This window comes from Lactuca virosa, chromosome 8, assembly GCF_052849685.1.
Source record: "Lactuca virosa cultivar CGN04683 chromosome 8, Lactuca_virosa_CGN04683_v6, whole genome shotgun sequence".
Taxonomy (NCBI): Eukaryota; Viridiplantae; Streptophyta; class Magnoliopsida; order Asterales; family Asteraceae; genus Lactuca; species Lactuca virosa.
In genome coordinates, this window is record NC_136433.1 from 353,130,535 (window position 1) to 353,148,962 (window position 18,428).

An 18,428-nucleotide genomic window follows, 5' to 3' on the forward strand; every position below is an offset into this window, starting at 1 on the left:
ATGGACCGTTTAAGGTCGTTTGTGATATAAGGCTACCCTTGGTCATGTAGCAATCACTTTTAGCCTTGGATTTGGTGATGTTAGGATTCGGCGTATGGACCCGATCGGTTGTATCAGAAGGTCGTTAGAGCCATAGTGGCAAGATAACTAATGGAAACTATTGACAGACGAGGATTTTGTTCGGAAGTCGTGCGGGTTGACTGTGTGGGAGTCTTTTGGCTCAGCAAGCGGGCCGAAACTCGGTATTTCAGATGACTAGAAAAGAAATCGAGACCGGGGAGGTCTCGGTGGATTTTAGAAAGCAGCCAGGAGGCAACATACTGTTTCAGACAGTTCAGTGTTTCAGGCAGTTCAGTGTTTCAGGCAGTTTCAGTGTCTCAGGCAGTATTAGTGTTTTAGGATTGCAAGTACGGATGGAGTAACTGGTTGATTGAGAAATGCTAATTCATTCGCAGTGGGATTAAATAATCCCAGATTAATTGATTTGACCCTGTTGCGCAACTCTCATTTGAGTCGAACCGTTGCAGGAATACATCTACTGCTCGAAGGATTATCTGAGCCTTCTGTCAAGTATAAGTATTCTGTAGCTGTTTATGGAAAATGACTTTGTTTCCCTTTTCAACAGCAGTGTGATTGGTGACATTTTGGTGTGAGGGGTCTGACAGGAAATCAGACCACTGGGACCTTAGGTTTCAGATTTCAGGAGAGGTAAGATTGGTTTTATTTGAGAGATCCAGGAGTCATTCTTCACCGAGCTTGAAGAATTACTCTAAGGATGGTCTTAGTAGATCGGGATAGGCCGTTGAATGATCATAGTTGGAAGGGTTATGATTGTTTTGCTATCAGTTGAGAGATTGACAGAGAGTTGATTCAGCTCGGGCGAGCTGTTGGGAAGCCAGGTTATGGTAGATTTCAGGTCTCAGAAGGTAGTAGTGGTTTGCAAGGTGGTGCGTGTATATAGCTACACCTAATTTTATATTTATAACCTAACTAACTTAACTAACTAAATTGCACCTAGGCAGTGTACCTAGTCAAATTATAGAATAGTCGGGGTAAGTCGGGTGTCGATCACAGGGAACGATTTTGACTAATTAATCTATCTACTACTAAATTAACCTAATTATTAACAAAGAAATGGGATTTATCTAATTTTGCAAGTTTAGATAAACTTAAGTCTTTAACACAAATTCAATTAGTAAACAAAACACTTATGTTAGTTCGAATCCACTTTCCCTCAATTGTTTATAAATTAGCTATGATAATTACTGTTGGTTACCAATTAAGATAGTATTAGCAATTTAGTTCTAAATCTACTAACATTAATTAATTCATGTAAATCAAAGTATGTTCACACTTACGTTAACACAAAATCAATTATTTAATGGATTGGAGCTATGTAAGATTGATTAACAAAGCACAATTATATTCTTATTTGAGTTCTCTAGCACAACCTAATTCAATAATTAATTGCTTAACAAATATTGGTTTGATCCTAGCTCTAATAATTTAATATTCACTAAATTATCAGATATTCTAATTCATGCAAATTAATGGTCATCAACTACACAGAATAAGAAATCAAAGCAATCAAATACTAAATCAAACATGCTAGGTTCAATCAATTCAACACGAGTCTTAACCAACAAGTAAATCAAAGCTAAAGTATTACACCATGAGTTCCAGCTTCATCTAGCTAACGTAAGCAGCTAGATTTAGCTGGACATACTAGCTAACAAAAACAAATAACTCATATTCAAAGACATAATTAAAGTTTAACAAATTCTTAAACTAATATGAACTTCTCCTCTTCTTAGATGCTAATAACCAATTCCAGAACTTTTCTCCTTCTGAAAATCGTCTCCAGGAACCCTCAAGGCAGCCAAAAATTCCCTTAAGTCGTAATGAGCAAGAGTATATATAGTTTCTGATTTTTCCGAACTCACATCATGAATAGATAAGTCTCATGACGTGAATAGTAGATTTCCGTGTTGGCTAAGGACTCTTTTTCGCGATGTCTATCTTCTGGAAGATTCGTGTTCACGTCGTGAATCTATAAGCCTCACGACGTGAAGTCAGCAGATTAGGTAAGCTTCTTTCTTATTTTATTCTCTAAGCCTCCAAAGTTCCATGTTTTATCATTTTTAGTCCTTTTCTCAAAAATGCGTCTACTTGGCTGCAAAGAACAATTTATCCTCATAAGTACCATTATTCAATGCAAATAACCAAAATATTAATAAAAATATAAGTAAATATTGCCTAAAAGCATCTATAAATATGGCAATATAAAAATACCCCACACTTATTCTTTGCTTGCCCTCAAGCAAATCTAATTATTTTTACTCAAACTCTCATCACTAACATCACATAAAGCAATCCATTTCAAACTCAGCCATTATGCCAAGACCTCAACGCATGCATTTGTGTCTAAAGTTTTCCTATGGACCCCCCTTAATACTAAATACTCACAATCCTCATAAACACTCGCCCACTTCTTTTGAACAATGCTCTTTTTATGCATCCCTCCTAATCCATCCGCAAAAAACTTTCTAACCTCAAGGTATTTTTGTAAGGCTACCCAAGCATACATAATCTAGAGAATTACAACTTAAAGATACCATAATATGGAGCTCTTGAATTCTTCACTTTCTTTGATATTTGATCTTCAATTTCTTTGAATTCACCATCTTTTTGTGTGATTTTTGGTATCTTCAACTTTTGATTTTTCAGAGCTTTTGATATTTGATCTTCAAACTTTATACTTTGATTGGTCCAAAAAATTTTCAACTTTTCGGTAATTTCTCTCTTTTTTTACATGTACTCACTTTTTTTTCACTCAAAACCTACATGCTTAAGCAGGGGCGCTTAACTTCAACCCTTATTGGTTAATGTATTAGCCTATGTGTAATGACTACATAAGCTTTCCTAGATACATTTCAAGTACAGGCTGCTAAACATATTGCATCCCTCAAACTAAGCGAGGTTGTGTTTTTGTCCAATGATTTCACTAGAATAAAGGGGGCCACAAATGCACTATAACGTATATTGGCTCAACTAAACATTTGAGCTCTGATCGGATCACCCCATGCAACACTAGTAACTAAAGTTCAAATTATTATTACTAGATTAATTTATTAGATTATTATTTCAAACCTTTTAAAATTTATTACTAAATTTTTTCAATTGTCTAAATTTTCTAGCAATTTACTTTTTTACTTTACTATTTCGACCCCCTACCCACACTTATTACATACAATGTCCTCATTCAAATTAAAGCAATACAAGTGAGAAAAAGGAATAGACTCCCCTGGGATAGTAGTGGCGAGATCAAATTCCAATCGTGCGAATGAAATGTGCATCTCGAATATGGACTTCTTCTAAATAGGAACTTGGATCTTGAACTAGCGAATTATGTAGATGTGTCAACAAACATAGAATCGAAACTTAAATCTTTACCAAATGTGGTGCAAATCTCCAAAGCGTAAATACAAATGTGGGAAAGCATACACCACATTGAATGTTAGAGAAAACGAGCCAAAATAATCTTCATAATAATCCCAAAAAGAAAAGTGGTGAACCATGAAGTAAAATGCATCGATGGGCTTCATTTTTGTGAACATATGGATTCACGACGTGAAGGTGTATGCCACGGCGTGATGTAACTAAAAAACGTGTTCTGAAAAACCAATAATACTGGACTCACGACGTGAATAATAAGTATTCACAACGTCAGAACTGGGCAGTCAGAAAGTGATCCTGCCTTCATCTATTGTCTTCAACCAAATGTATTAATTGAATAAGATCCTTCTAAGTCAACATTTTATGACTCTTCTCTAACTCTATTCTCTCTCTTGACTCACCACACACTTCTTTAAAAACTTTGGGTCTCGACTCTAAACTCTAAACGACGCTTGGTTAGATGTAAACGTTCTCATCTCGACTTTCCTTCCCGTGACTCCTTTAGCAAATATGGAAATTAACAACCAAAAGAAATAGAAAAGTAACATAATAGGTTAAAGAGTCTTACAAACCAAATCAAATTTCAAAAACAAAAGAAAAACCAAATCAACTAAAAACTAAAAACTAAAATAAAGCGATCAATCGTCATCTTCATCTCTTTGAGCTCCGCTCGTTCCCGATCCATCTCCTCCTTGACTTTGATACTCGCTCCACCTAGGGCAAATTGGGTAATGATACCCCAAATGAGGAGGTTGCTCCACAGGCAAGTGTTGCACCAAATTCTCCACCGTTCCACCAATCCAATTTACACTTAATGATAACTGATCAAAGTATCCCGACATGTCTCCCCCAAAGTTGGGTTCTCCCATGGGTGCATGCTGGTGCACCGGTTGTTCTCTCTTGCCTCTTCATCTCACATTTCTCATTCCTCTTGTCCTCGGTTGCGGCTGTTGCTCGGGTTGGTCGCTCGGTTGTTCATTACCATCATCATCAGAATTCATAATCCCCCAATGTGATCCATAATTCCTTACCACCCTCATCGTCTCCAAATACACCAAAGTAAATTCATTCCCTTCCATACAAGTCAAGGATCTCGTGATGTCGGGAACTATAACACCATAGGACCGGGCCAAATGGGTAATAAAATGGCCTCCACAAATAGGGCTCCCATGGCGGGAACTCACGACATAATCCGCCAAGTAGCGGGCCAAAAAGTATGGGATGTTGCAATACACCCCCGACTGTAAAATGGACCATAAAAAGAACAAGTTCAGCTTGCTAACCTTGTCCCCTTGGCGTTTGTGGTTGATAGAAAATGTGATGAGTCGGTGGATGAGACGGTGAATTGGCGAATTGATACTGCTTTCCGGTGACACCCCATAGTTAATACCTCCGATGCAATGTTGCTCCAGAACTCGGACCCGGAAATTCCATTCTTGTATCCATGGGCAGCCTCCCTAAAAAGCATAACAAACTCATGAGTCATGGTCTCATGGGTCTCATACAACCCCATCCTCCAAGAAAACTCGACCAAACTACATTCTCGGTATTTTCCACCTAGACGGAAAACCAAGGCTTGTTGGTAGGTCGGGTCTTGGAAATTTTCATGGAATGCCACAGTCGAAAAGAAATCCACACATAACTCCTTATACACCTAGACAGAAAGGAACCGACATGATTGTAGCGCATCACACTATGATTTCCGCATTATGAGATCTTTGGGTGTTGTAGTCTGATAATACTTTTCTATGACATGTTTTAGTTATTTGAAATACTATTTTTGATTATGAAATGGGTTAACACTATGGATGTTTCAGACTACTGGTTTTATACCTACTTAATCTTTTAGTTATTTGAAATCTGAGAAGCGTTGGAGAGGAGAATCCTTGGGTATGTTTTGATCAACGGTTTTGTGGTTTTTCAGTTTGGAAATGAGCACTCAGGAAGGAGGTTCTGGGTCGGGTCCTGACACAGGTGCAAGTACTGAGTTGATCAACGAGCAAATGCGGGAGTTCATCTCGTTGGAGATTACCGGTGGTATGATGGAGCAGACTCCTATGATCTCGGGGTTAGTCGAGGAAGGGATTTTGGAAGTATTGGATAGTTGTCTCGGGGCCTTTTGGGTTGAGACTGTAGCATGGCAGCTAGGGGCTCATCTGGAGCCCAAGGCTTGTGGATCCCTAGTATCCCTCAGGGAGGAGGACCCTATTGTTAGCTTTAGTCATTCGGGATCTGAGGAGATTTGTGCGTCGTGTCTTCAGCAGAGTCAACCACATGATCAGATTGCCGCTGAGATTTCACGAGCCCTTCGTGAGGGATTGCCTGGTATCATTGGCCGGATCACTGACAATTTGATGGTCAAATTAGAGGAGTGGGCCGCACTCTCACGTGCTGCAAGTGCAGCTGGTGGGGCTCGTAGTGAAGAAAATGTGACTTTTGGAAGCGCAGCTCGGAAAAAGGAAGCGAACACCTATCTTAGGACGATTGGAAGGAGGTGGAGGGTCCGACTCGCCTGACTTGGGTGTTGGAAGTCAGGGATATCTTGAGGTGTGTGGAAAGTGTGGGGGAACCCATGGGTTTGCATGTCACAAGTTTAGGTGTTTCAAGTGTGGAGAAAGAGGGCATCTGCATCGGGATTGTAAGAAGGATCAAATATGTTTTCATTGTCACCGGCCAGTTCATTTCGAGTCCCATTGTCCTGCTTGGGTGGCGGAGAGAGTTCAGGTTCCAGCGCCTATTGTTCCACAGGAAGTTAAGATCGAGCCTCAATAGATTGCTGGTATGTAATTTGAACTCCCCTTTCTGTAATGCTTTTATTGTGTAATTACTCTTGATCAGCGATTGTATTTTCTTTGGAATCTCACCGAGTATGGGTAAGTGTTATCTTCGGGTTAGTTCTTGATTTTGCTGAATTTGTGCCTTCTTGCATAATGTGAATCTTTAGTGGTGTAGCAAGAGGTCGAATCCTTATACATAGTGTGTCCTTAGTGTTCGGTTGTTATTCTAATATAGCCGAGGTCGGTTCAAGGAATGTAAACAAAGGAGTTAAGTGCACTAGAACATGTTCCCCACTTCACGACATACCCTAGCAATCAAGGAATTCCAAAGAGCTTTTTACTTTAGGTGAGTGTTAAATTATTTGAGAGAGAAGATATATATAGAGATGCATATGCTATATCCCAGGCCGGATCTCTTCCAATCATGCAGAGGGACAACATATGCCTAAAATAGATAGAGGGATAGAGAGATAGAAAAGTGCATATGCTGTGTCCCAGGTTGATCTTTCGATCACGCAGAGAGGACAACATATGACCGACAGAGATAGATAGAGAGATGCATAGAGAAAGAGAGAGAGAGAGAGAGATGCATATGTTGCGTCCCGGGTCGGATCTCATCCAATCACGCAAAGGGGGCAACATATGACAGACATAGATGATAAGAAAGAAAAACAATTTCATACAGACCAACTTTATCAGAACCCCCCCAGTCACCCTATCAGCACCATAATTAAGGACATAAGTCCGTACGTCGAAGAAGTGTTGAGCCATAGTTCTAAATGATAAGTAACTGTAATCTATCTCGCAGGCTCCACTGTTTATCTCACTGCTCAATCTATCCAAGCGTCATATGGTCAGTCCAAATGTAACTATCTAAGTCCAGATGTGTTAACACTATCAAGTCCTTTCATTGTCAACAGTGTCTAGTTCTTTAATTTTGAATCCTTCGTGCCTACCAGCATATTGAAAAACAGAGTCTAAACAATTTAGCTTCAGTGCATTACACGTATTTCAGATTGCCCTTTAACACTAAACTTCATATCACTTCCCAAAAACACTTATGAAAGAAAACATATTTTTGGGATTTTTTTATTTTATAATAATTTGTTGGAATTTTTGATTTTATAATTTTTATGAAATTTTGATTTTATAATTTTTTTTGTATTTTTGATTTCTCCCCCAAAATTTGTGCATAGGGAAGAAATGAAGTAAAATAAATGCGCAAATTTAAAAAATTTGTCTTCAAAACGAAACATTTTAAGAAAACCTCAGAAGTATCGAGAAGAAAAATCAAACCGTAATTCAACAATTGAAGATGCATCCAGATGACGTGAGAGCAGCACACAGATGCATCAATGTTGTAGGAACCCATTTTTATACGAACGGTGGATGCGGAAGAATAATATCTAGAAATTTATCGTGTATCAAAATATAAAAATATGAAGAACATGATGAGCATTCTTAAGATGAGAAAGAAAAGAGAGATAATAATAATATTCATGAAGAACAATGGTGGGAGAAAGAAACTCTCCCTGTATGGGAGAAATCCCACCACTTTCTCTCTCTAGAGATTACATCTTAGAAAAGGCGCATGTTAAGAAATGATCATCTCTCCCTTTATATATGAGGGAGAGACAAATAGACCAACAATATAAATAAAGGGAAAAATACAACCTAACTATCACTCATTATTTGTAGAGCATTTCCATGCTCCAACATTCTCTCCCTAAATGTTTACAAATGATGAGAGATCCAATAAGTGATACAAGGCTATAATACAGTAATCCGACTAGCAAGTGTGGTACTAAAATGAAACATAGTGAGAACCAAATGCTGAAATGTCTCTGAAACTCTGAAGTGTCTGTGAAGTCTGAAACTGGCCATGAATCTATAAAAATGAAGGTCTTCGGCTTCAAAGCACAACCAATGAAGCAGAAAAAATAAGATCCAAATCTTCAAACCAGTCATAATCACCGGAAGAAGAAGGTCACCATTAGCAAGTAGAAGATCCAATAAAAGAAACACTTCTGCTTCAAAAAGTCTGAAAAACATCTCGAGTTCTCGAATCATAATACACCAAGATTCTTCAACGAATAACCTGCTAAAAATGTGAAGCATCCATAAAATGAAGTCCGGATAAAAATAATGTGAGTCCAGAGACATGGTCCAACAATGCCAAAAATTTGATCCAAGGATCAAAAACAAGTGCCACGTCACATCGCCAAAATAATCTTCGTCTTCAACATATCACAAATCCAAACTCGTGAAACCATAAGATCTGAACCGGATGCGAACACAAAATCATCCTGTGGTAGAGTCCGAATAATAAATAATCTGAATCGGAAAACATCGAGTAATGCCACAAATTTGATTTGTGAAGACCAAAAATGAGTGCCACATCGCATCACTAAATAAATAATCATCTTCAGAAGTCTTCAAAAATCCAAACTCAAACAATCATAATAACCAAATCTGGATGATATTCTCTCCCTATTTTTGATAACCAATGACCGGATATCAAAAATCAACAAATCATTGGAGGGAGAGTGTCCGATACCAAGAGCTAAGAGAGCTCTCCCTAGATGTATGAAGGGTCTCGATAAGACACGAGAAATCGAGTAAAGAAGATACTCTGCGGTCATGAGAAGCTGGGTGATATACTTGCTAAAGCTGCATGAACAAATACCATAGAACGAAGAATCACTGCATGCAAAATAATCTCTGTTGCACCGAAAATATGCGAAAAAAAATATCCAAACTGCGGTGTCGGAACTCTCGAAGTGGTCTTCAATAGAGAATAAAGTCCGCATGCTCAAGATACATGATTCGTCAACCAAAAATCAAGAGCGACAAGTCATAAAATTCCATAAAGTGAAGAATGCGGTGCAAACATCACCAAGAATAATATGAAGTCCAACCGCGGTATGTAGTAATCATCCAAAATAATCGGCATGAAATGAACCAATGTGACAATCCAAGGTTCGGTTGTGGCAAAAATTGGTGTTAAAAAAAATAATTGGTGTAAAAAAAATAATTGGTTTTAATACAAAAAATTTGCTAAATAAAAATAATTGGCAAAAAAAATATTAGCTTAATGAAAAATAATTGGCGTTAAAAAAAAATTAATTGAGAAAAAAAATAATACTAAAAAAAATGGTTGAATAAAAAAAATTGAAGTTTAAAAACAATAAGAGGGTTTAAAAAAAGGGGATGGGCTGATGAGAGGGGAGGAAAAAAAAGGAGGGGAGGGGAGGAGAGGATGAAGAAGGAAGAAGAGAGGGGAGGTGGGGAGGTGCTGAAGGCTAGTAGGAGAAAGGAGGAGGAGGGCCGAAGTCAAGGAAGAGGCTGCTGATGGAGGGTGGTTGCGGTAGGAGGTGGGTTGCGGATCGGGGGGGGGGGGTGACTTCGGATGAGAGGGGGTGAGGCGGGTGAGGTTGCTGATGAGATGACTACGGGTGTAGGGTTCGAACGAAGGAGTTGCGGATGATGACGATTTGGTTGCGGACGCGGACTGCAGTCGAGGGAGCCTGCGGTATGCGACGAAGGTCACCGCGTTCCGAGCTGCTGTATGCGAGCTGCGGTCCGAACAGACTGCGGTCTGAGGATAGGACTTCGGTCTGAAGGGCAGGAAGGTTGCGGGCTTCTCGGCTAGGCTAAGAGGTTGCAGACCAAGGCTTAGCTGAGAGGCTGGGTACCAAGGCCTGAGAGGGGCTGCGAGGAGGCTTCTTAGGAGGGTCCGGTAGGTAGTTTTTGGCTGCGGTTCGGGGCTCCGAGAAGGGCTGAACAGGTGACGAAAAATGCTATTTTTTCATGAAAAATGGTACCGCAAAGGCCATTTATTCATATTTTATTGAGGGAATCTTTTATACAGCATTTTAAGTCAAAAAGTGGTCTTGGGAAGGCAAAGATAAGGAGTGTACAGGGGGTTTTTAGGGACAAAAGGTGATGAGATTTGTCATAGTCACATGGTTTTTACTTGGGAAGGCAAAAGTGAGTGGAGTACTCTTTATCCAAAAGAGCAAAAATGACAAAGTGCTTTATGCAAACACATATTACGTCCAAATAATCATCAAATCAAAGATTCACAGCACTAAAATTATGAAGAACAAGAACTTCATACCTTTGAGAATAATAGTTGTTGGGTAAAAAAAAATCTTCAATAAAGAGATGCTTTTCTCCACTTTCTTCAAGAAAATAAGCCCATTATTTTGTGTCTTCTCATCCAAGAATACAAGAACTCCCTGGAACAATTTCTTCAACAATTTGAGACCACAAAAATAATTTCTTCTCCCATTTTTCTTCATTTCTTCAACAGAAAAATAATAAGAACTTCAAGAACATAAATTTCAGCAGAGAATTTGAGTGAGCAGCAGCAACATAATTATTTTACTAAGTAAGAATCACCCAGAAAAATAGAAAACTCATCAGAAATTTCCGGTTTGAACCCGAAAATTCTTGCAAAAACACGAAAAACTTCAAGATAATCACCGAACGGGAGTCGTTCCCTTGAACTAGTCGAGTAAACCTTCAAGGTACGGCTCTGATACCAATTGTTGGAACCCATTTTTATACGAACGGTGGATGCGGAAGAATACTATCTAGAAATTTATCGTGTATCAAAATATAAAAATATGAACAACATGATACGCATTCTTAAGATGAGAAAGAAAAGTGAGATAATAATAATATTCATGAAGAACAATGATGGGAGAAAGAAACTCTCCCTGGATGGGAGAAATCCCACCACTTTCTCTCTCTAGAGATTACATCTTAGAAAAGGTGCTTGTTAAGAAATGACCATCTCTCCCTTTATATATGAGGGAGAGACAAATACACCAACAATGCAAATAAAGGGAAAAATACAACCTAACTATAACTCATTCTTTGTAGAGCATTTCCATGCTCCAACAAACGTGTTCAGCCTCAGCTGTGTTTCAATTCCGGAATGAAGTTTAGATATTCAATATTCATCACGTCCTTAAATGCGATTGCCATTTATGATCCTTTCTTTCTTCCTTCCCGAAAAGGATACATACCCTCAACTAAAGTTCTGAATGTCGTACAGATGAGAGATGTCTCCTATCATGTGCCTGGAACAACCACTATCAACATATCGAAGTCTGATGATATTCCTCCATAGCTGCTCCGACACCGAATGCGAGATCAGTTGCTATTTGGAACCCAGTCCATTTTGAAACTGGATTTACCGTTACTATCTACATAAGGTACTCTTTCCCATGACATATCTTGTTTATTAGATAAGAAACATGAAGAAGTTACAGGACTTTTGGACAACTTTGAAATTTGACCCTTAGGAACCCATTGGTAATTAGGTTTAGGCATTTTAATGTTTAACCTAATGGGTGCTTCAACACTTGATTTTGAAATGGAACTACCTTTTGATTTAGATTTGGATCTCAAATGTCAGCTAGAAGACGGTCCTTGAGATGAAATCGACCTCACCGGTTTCGGTTTGGCTAAACCATCTCTTGAATTAGGCTTCTTGTCCAACAGGCCCTTTTGGTCCTTGGGAGTCTGATATTTATCCTTTTTTAGCATTCCGATCACCATTACGTGAACGTGACCTCGAAGGATTTCTTTTGGTAGATCTCCCTATTGGCACGTTCTGCCAACCTTGTCCACAGTAAGGAACATATGAATGATGTGGGCAATTTGTAGCAATGTGACCGGGAGTCCCACAGTTAAAACAAGTCCGTCTTTTCATATAAATAAGGTTGTGACTTGGTCCTTGTCCAAATGAAGTTTGTTTCAAGGGACTTCCACAGGAACAAGCACATTAACATTTACTAGACTGTTTAACAGACTTTGGTGGCTTTAATTTTTCAATAGTGGGAGCATCATCATCACACAATTTTAAATCATTTTCAGTAGAACTAGAATTATTATGGTTCTGCTCATCCCCATCATGCACAGTGACTTTATTTACACATGAAGTAGAAGCATTAGAATCGTTCACATTATCATCATTTACTGTCTCAACTACAGCAGGTTTACCATACTGTAGGTGTGCTTCCCTTGCCACTTCTTCCTCAGTTAAAGGAGTAAAAGTGTAGTTATCATTAAATGGAAGATGAACACTATCATACCCTAGACCCTTTTTGTCATTCCATCTAAGTTGTTTTTCAATCATTGTTTCAACTTTATTACTTGACACATCAGATTTCTTAAAATTAAAATCTGCATTTTCAAACTTAATTTTGAATGTGTCCAGCTCGGCAGTTAGACTGGTTATCTTTTCTTGAACATAATCATAATGTTCATATTTAATGTTGTATTCCTCCTTAATTCTTTTTAGGTCTTTGGTTTGGGCCTCTAATTTTTCTTTTAAGGGCTTTTGGGCCCTTCTGAGAGTATATCCTTCATATTTGAGGTCCTCAATTTCCCTAATTAACAACTCATTATGTTCATGGTATTTATTTATTTTGTCTTCACAGGATTGAGAACATGAGGTTTCACTTACCTTGGTGATTGAAGAACTCATTATTCACCAAAAAGAGTAATTTACCAAAAAATAGATCTGATTGTGTAGCGAATAAAAATGCCCTTTGACTTGAAACCTTGAAAGTCAAACTTTTAGACCAAGAACAAAAATTTCTCGAAACGAAAACGAGGTTACTGGACCGAATACGTGACTTCTGGACCGAAAACAAGGTTACTGGACCGAAGTCGTGGACCGAAGACGCTTCACCGAGAAGGCGTGGTTGACCGAGAACTTGATAACCAATAAGAAGAACTTACCGAAGTCTCGCACCGAATACTCATACCGAAAACGGAAGCTCGTACTGAGAACTCTCTTGACCTAACCGAGAACGAGGGCCACCACCGAGCTAACCTTGTGCATTCGTGGTGAGTTTGAAGAAGAAGAAGCTTGAAGGAGGAGCAAGGACGTGTGGGAGGAGAGTAGATCCAAAATTTGGGCTTCATTTTTTAATCATCTGAGGTATAAAGCTTCAACCTTGTCCATGTCATGCTTAGATCTAGTTTTAGGATGCTTTCTTCATGTTTTGGTCCATGTATGTTGGTTGTTGGGATTTTGACGTCCCATGTGGGCAAACCCTTCAGATCTAGGGTCTTGAGGGGACTTCATGGCATAAAGGTGCCAACTTTATGGCCATGGAAGTCTTATGCAACTTTTAGACCATCTTTTTGGTCTTCTGAGCCCTAGTAGGTCATGCATGCAAGTAAAGATGGGAGCTTTATGTGACCAAATTGTCCCTAGAGTCTAGATCTATGACATCATGGTCTATTTTGAAGTTTTGATAACTTTTGGAGTTGGATCTAAGCCCTTTTGGGTTAGGGTTTGAGTTTTATGTGTTGGGGAGAGGTCCTTAATGGGTAAAGTTGGAAACTTTAGCATTCTAGACGTATTTTCCAAGTTGGATCCAGAAGATAGGGCCTTGATTTAAAGAATAGGGACTTAATGGGTTAAGAAGGGGCTAACAGACTGAGGAACTCTATGAGTTCAAGGATGGACTCGATGAGTTGATTTAAAAGTCCCGACTCTATTGGTCAGGAAGAACGCGACAAGCTCATGGAGGAACTCGGTGAGTTGGATCGCGAAATCATGATTCTGTGATTTATAGGAACTCGCCGAGTTGAAGGGTAACTCGACGAGTTGAGTCAAGTCGGAACGTTGACTTTGACTTTGAATTGGATGTTGACTTTGACCTTGAGTTAACTTTGACCAAGGTTGACCCCTATAGGGCTATGAATTACAGAATGGGTTCTAAAGGGTGGTTTCATGTAAGGGTTTAGGCCGAAGTTGGAAAAGTGGGCCATTGATGGGCTTTCATGGATTTTATAGTTTGGGCCTTGATGGGTCGGGGTGAAACGGTCATTTCACCCCAAGTAAGGATTATAGATCATGGTTTGGAACCCAATTGCTAATTGGGTGATATTTTGGTATTGATAGCTCGAGGAGTTGCAAGGACAGCAGCTAAGAATTTCTTGCAGTGAGCTTCAACAGTGCAAGGTGAGTTACCTTCCCGGTAGCAGTGGGTCTAAGGCACCAAGGCCGTCCCACTAGTAGGAGTTTGTAGTTGCATGATTGTCTTTGTGATAATTGTATGGTATGCCACTACCTGTTATGATTTATGTGTTAGTATGCTATGATATTATGTGATAGTGGTAGGAGGGGTGAGATAGACCACGTAGCCGGTTGAGATAAACCAGAGGGTAGGTTGGGCACCCAAATATGCCTAACAATATGTTTATGATATATTATTATGTGATAGTGGTAGGGGTGAGATAGACCCCGTAACCGGTTGAAATAAACCGGAGGGTAGGTTGGGCACCCAGATATGCCTGACAGGGTAGGTCGAGCACCCAAATATGTTTGACATGGGTAGGTCGGGCACCCGGATATGCCTGACAGTATGTTATATTATTATGTGGTAGTGGTAGATGTGAAATAGTCCTCGTAACCGGTTGAAACAAACCGGAGGGTAGGTCGGGCACCCAGATATGCCTGACTGGGTAGGTCGAGCACCCAGATATGTTTGAAAGGGTGGGTCAAGCACCCAGATATGCTTGACAGGGTAGGTCGGTCACCCAGATATGCCTGACAGGGTAGGCCGGGTACCCAGATATGCCTGGCAGTATGTGTTTATGTGGTATGATAGGGGAACTCACCAAGCTTCGTGCTTACGGTTTTTAGTTTTGGTTTCAGGTATTTCTTCTTCAAAAGGAAAGGAACTGACATGATCGTAGCGCATCACACTATGATTTCCGCATTATGAGATCTTTGGGAGTTGTACTCTGATAATACTTGTCTATGACATATTTTAGTTATTTGAAATACTGGTTTTTGATTATGAAATGGGTTAACACTATGGATGTTTCAGACTACTGGTTTTATACCTACTTAATTAAAAATGAAAAATTTGGCTATGAATTTTGGGATGTTACAAGTTGGTATCAGAGCCTTGGTTTAAGGGATTCAGACACACTTTCGGGAGTGTCTAGACTCAAATCAAGGGTTTGAAAGGTTTTTACAAGAAAAATAATTTTTCTAAAATTTAAAATTAAGGTTTTGAGAAAGAATAAGGAGTGTGATGTGTGGAATCGGCCGAGCTCAAGTAAGTTTTCCCAAGATACCACACATGTTTGTTATGATTATATGATATGATTCGCATGCTAGATTAGAGCTGAGGATCTAGGAGAGATGACTTTGTATGCTTCGATGAGCTTGTAGATTTGCATGTTAGAACGGATCAGTGAGTGGTAGGATGTCTTGTTTAGGTTATGCGTGATTGTTTGAGCCTTAGAACTGCATGATAATACGGATTCCTGATAAGAGGATTGAATGGATTGATTGGATTATGTTTGTTAGTTTTTTCATTGTCCGAACGTTGCTTGATTTGTGCTTTGTGGGACTCTTAGCAATGAGAGCTAGCTATTAAGTGAATATGCTAAGTCACATGTGGCACACTCTGGATAATCTTAGAGTAATGGACTTGGCCCTATTGTGCAACTGTTGTCTGAGTCCAACCGTTCTAGGATTGAGTCTTTTAATCGAAGGATTATCTGATCTCTGTTGTATCTGACTATATTCACGAGGTATCTAGTTGACATTACTGGGAATCTTTCAGCAGCTTAGGACTGGGTGGGTTTGGGAATCTAGAAAAGCCTAGGATAGGATTTATTGGGTTAGTGGTGCGGTTTAGTAAGTTTTGGGTGCATCGGTTTGAGGAAGTGACTTAGAGGATTCAGGAGGATTGTTGAGGAAAGTATGGATAGGTGTGGAAGGTAGTATTGGGCTTGTACAACTGAAAGTACATGATCCATACTCGAATCGGTGAGAGTCTTGGAGAATCTGAGAAGCGTTGAAGAGGAGAATCCTTGGGTATGTTTTGATCAGCGGTTTTGTGGTTTTTCAGTTTGGAAATGAGCACTCAGGAAGGAGGTTCTGGGTCGGGTCCCGACACAGGTGCAGGTACCGAGTCGATCAACGAGCAGATGCGGGAATTCATCTCGTTGGAGATTACTCGCGGTATGATGGAGCAGACTCCTATGATCTTGGGGTCAGTCGAAGAAGGGATTTTGGAAGTATTGGATAACTGTCTCGAGGACTTTTGGGTTGAGACTATAGCATGGCAGCCAGGGGCTCATCTGGAGCCCAAGGCTTGTGGATCCCAAGGATCCCTCAGGGAGGAGGACCCTCTTGTTATCGTTAGTTATTCGGGATCGGAGGAGATTTGTGTGCCGTGTCTTCAGCAGAGTCAACCACGTGATCAGATTGCCGCTGGGATTTCATGAACCCTTCGTGAGGGTTTGCTTGGTATCATTGGTCGGATCACTGACAATTTGATGGTCAAATTAGAGGAGTGGGCCACACTCTCACGTGCTGCAAGTGCAGTTGGTGGGGCTGGTAATGAACGAAATGTGACTTTTGGAAGCGCGGCTCGGAAAAAGGAAGCGAACACCTATCTTAGGACGATTGGAAGGAGGTAAAGGGTCCGACTCTCTTGAATTGGGTGTTGGAAGTCAGGGAGATCTTGAGGTGTGTGGCAAGTGTGGGGGAACCCATGGGTTTGCTTGTTACAAGTTTAGGTGTTTCAAGTGTGGAGAAAGAGGGCATGTGCATCGGGATTGTAAGAAGGATCAAATATGTTTTCATTGTCACCAGCCAGTTCATTTCAAGTCCCGTTGTCCTGCTTGGGTGGCGGAGAGACTTCAGGTTCCAGTGCCTATCGTTCCGTAGGAAGTTAAGATCGAGCCTCAATAGATCGCTGGTATGTAATTTGAACTCCCCTTTCTGTAATGATTTTATTGTGTAATTACTCTTGATCAGCAATTGTATTTTCTTTGGAATCTCACTGAGTATGGGTAAGTGTTATCTTCGGGTTAGTTCTTGATTTTACTGAATTTGTGCCTTCTTGCATAATGTGAATCTTTAGTGGTGTAGTAAGAGGTCGGCTCCTTATACATAGCGTGTCCTTAGTGTTCGGTTGTTATTCTAATATAGCCGAGGTCGATTCAACGACTGTAAAACGAAGGAATTATGGTTAGGATTCAGCGGGTAAGTGTTCCAGTATTGCCAAGATTCAACTACTGTAGTATTTGTGCTTCGAATGGCTTTCAGGATTGGAGAGAAAAGGGGGTTGTCACGGAGGATTTGGTTGGAGCATCCATTCTTTGGATTTAGAGATCGGAGTACGGTATCATTTCAAGGCATCTGGAGTTATCAGTATTGCTGTGATTCAGAAAGTGTTCTTTTAGCCTTCAGAGGTTGTATAGTCTTTTAAGTTCGGTTAGTAATTGATCGCTAGCATTGGTAAGCACATGTTGTCAACAGTGGATTATTAGAAAGTAAGAATGATTGGGAATCCTTCAATGCTCACGTGCCGTGAAGACTTAGTCGAATCTATGTGGGGAAGAACCGATCAGAATTTTCGAGAGTCGGATCGAGAGGGGAACTAGGATAAGTTCCGCTTCCTGGTCAGGAAGAAAGACGACTCAAGTGGCCATCTAGATTGAGGATTGTTGGGAGTTCGGAAAACGTTCCAACATTTTGTCCATGCTTTTCCCTTGGTATCAGATAGCAGGCTCTGGGGACCAGGTTAGAGGTCCAGTTAGGACTCGAGTTCAGGTGAGTGTTAGGTCAAGTGCATGTTCGACTTAGGATTGGTATAGTTGGATTGGTGGTAGGACCAAGGTTGACAGATAGTGCTAGAGTGTTGTAAGTCTGCGGGTGTAGCCGTAGCATTCACAAGGTTGGCAGATAGTGCTAGAGTGTTGTAAGTCTGCGGGTGTAGCCGTAGCATTCACAAGGTTGGCAGATAGTGCTAGAGTGTTGTACGTCTGCGGGTGTAGCCATAGCATTCACAAGGTTGGCAGATAGTTCTAGAGTGTTGTAAGTCTGCGGGTGTAGCCGTAGCATTCACAAGGTTGGCAGATAGTGCTAAAGTGTTGTAAGTCTGCAGGTGTAGCCGTAGCATTCACAAGGTTGGCAGATAGTGGTAGAGTGTTGTAAGACTGCAGGTGTAGACGTAGCATTCACTAGGTTGGTAGATAGCATGGGAGTGTTCTTAAATCGTGGAAGGAACAGTAGTACCCACCAGTTCGGGTGTAGCAGTGGGGGCGTGGCAAATCCACGGATTGGTTTACGGATTTCCCTAGATGAATTAGACCTGGTTGAGCCAATGAAAAGACCGTAGGAACACCACTGCAGTC